This window comes from Ursus maritimus, unplaced genomic scaffold (assembly GCF_017311325.1).
Source record: "Ursus maritimus isolate PB19 unplaced genomic scaffold, ASM1731132v1 scaffold_1323, whole genome shotgun sequence".
Taxonomy (NCBI): Eukaryota; Metazoa; Chordata; class Mammalia; order Carnivora; family Ursidae; genus Ursus; species Ursus maritimus.
In genome coordinates this window covers 1-2,271 of record NW_024423702.1, presented here as the reverse complement: position 1 = coordinate 2,271, position 2,271 = coordinate 1, and the positions used below count along the sequence as shown (strand labels likewise).

The 2,271-nt window shown below is 43.7% G+C and overlaps 1 long non-coding RNA gene across 1 annotated transcript; it reads left to right on the top strand.

Moving 5' to 3' along the window:
• Nucleotides 1-29: 29 nt before the first annotated feature.
• On the top strand, nt 30-2,249 carry LOC121102361. The gene is made up of 3 exons (XR_005834473.1): nt 30-506; nt 818-912; nt 996-2,249. It is a non-coding gene; the product is annotated as an uncharacterized LOC121102361 (long non-coding RNA).
• Nucleotides 2,250-2,271: the final 22 nt, after the last annotated feature.

The window sequence follows — 2,271 nt, the reverse complement described above, 5'->3', positions numbered from 1 at the left end:
GAGCCATTTCACATGGATTGTCTTGGAAGGGGGGTATTTCCCTTTCTAACAATGTGCACGATGTTTTAGGAGGACAGGGCACTAGCAAAAAGAGAGAATTATCTTTTTGTTTTCTCAGTCCTGCTAACAATGCCAAAGAGAAAGTCTCAGTTCGATGCCAGCATGTCATTAATTTCTCTACCATTTGCTAATAATCTGTCCTGGTAACAGAGAGCAGACCTCAGAGTCAGACATTAGTTAGCCTGAATTTAGCGACACTGTTTTGCTTTCATTATATTTGTGTTGGAGATGCTTTGTATTGCGTTTGTTTTTTCATTTACAGATGTGGTTTACAGTTTCCTTCTAAGAAATGTATTTAGTTTACAAAAAGCAAGTTGATTTAGAGAAATATATTAAGTAAAGGATGTGGTGTGGATTATGAAGATGAAATCTGGGAAACTCACTCAGCCTCATCTCTCTGCTAGACCCTGAAGACCCTCAGAACAAGACCCAGGAGGCTGTCAGAGGTAGGGAGCAAGTACTGAAATTACTGTAAGAGAGAAACTCTACTGTGCATTCATACTCCACTTGCCCTTCACATCTCCACACTGTTGTCTAGGCTTTCTCTTTGCTTATATCATACTCATTAGTGTTTCAAGATCTTACATTAAGAAATTTTCCCCTCCTGAGCGGCCATAGCACCTTGAAATTGTAGTAATAACCAATATGTATCGTTTACCACTTGCCAGGCTGTGTTGAAACACTTTATATAAGCTAAACCATCTAGTTCACTGAATAACCCTGTGAAGTTGGTCCTCCTGTCATCTCCATTTTACAGATAAAGGCACCGAGGCACAGAGAAGTGAAGCAACTAGCTCAAGGACACACAGCTTACGAGTGGCAGAACTAGGACTTGAATGCTGGAAGTAGGAGGTAAGAGCCAGTGTCCTTAACCCCTGTGCTAGGCTGCCTCTCAGGTCACTTATCTGAGGACATTTGTTTGTTGGTTTCCCCAGCTAGCCTGGAGCTTCCCCAAGAGCAGGGACCATGCCTGATGTATCTCCCTATACCAGCACCTGACCTGGTACATGGCTTTGAAGAGTGCCCACCACATATGGGTTGAATGAATGAAACGCAGAGAAAGTGGTCTGGGAAGCTGCGATGACTTCTGACCTCGTGCAAGATTCATGGAGAAGGCTGGAGTGGCGTTGAATGATGGATGTGTTATCAACAGGTGCCCATACGAAAGAGGAAAAGGAATTCTGGATGGAGGAAACCATGCGAGCAGAGGTACAAATAGGGGACCACAGTTTGTCAAGGGCAAGCAAATAGGCGGTGGTAGAAAGGGGCTTTTCAGGGTTCACTGAGGGGCCACCTGAGCCCTTTATGAGTAAAGGGGTCCCCCTGGTGCCCTTGAGGGCAGTGCCAAAAGTCAGAGCCCTGGCTGTGTCAGTTATTCAAAAATTTTATTGAAAGTAAATTCCTGCTCAAGGTAAAACATTGAAAAAGTACGAAAGAATATACCTGTAGAGTGAAAAATAAATGTCTGCTCTAGCCCAGAACGCTCCCCAGAGGCAAACGCTGTACGCCTTCCAGAAACTTTTCATGCTGTCTCTAGAAATACAGCCATGTGTATATCCTGTAAAAAAAAAAAAAAAAAAGAAAAGGAAAGACCCACAAAATCATACTGTCTGGCTTTTGCCTTTTTCACATAACACCCTTAGAATTTGTTCAATATCAGATATGCAGCTCTTTTTCATTCTTCTTACGCTCCTCCTAATATTCCACAATGTGAATGGACTATCATGCATGTAGCCTGTTCTGAGATGTTTACGTTTGATGTTTTGGCCTTTGTGAGCAAAGCTGCAGTGAACAGGCACCGTTTCCCATGTGGGCAAACACATCAGTAGGGTATGTTTCTGGCACTGGAATTTGTGGGTGAGATGCCTCAGCTTGTCTTCACAGGATTGTTTGGGTGTCCTCACAACACTGGCTGGCTTCCCCCAGAGTGAGTGCTTCAAGAGACCAAGACAGAAGCTGCAATAGTTTTTATGATCTGACCTCTTAAATCATACCTGTCACTTCTGCCACTTTTATTGGTCACACAAGCCAGCCCTCTTCATTGTGACAGGTCCACACAAGGGCAGACATATGAGGAGGTGAGGATCATTGTGGGCCATCTTGAAGCCTGATGACCACAAGTTCGTTTGTTATTTTAAGATTTTATTTATTATTTGAGAGAGAGAGCAGTGGGAGGGGCAGAGGGAGAGGGAGAAGCAGACTCTCTGCTGA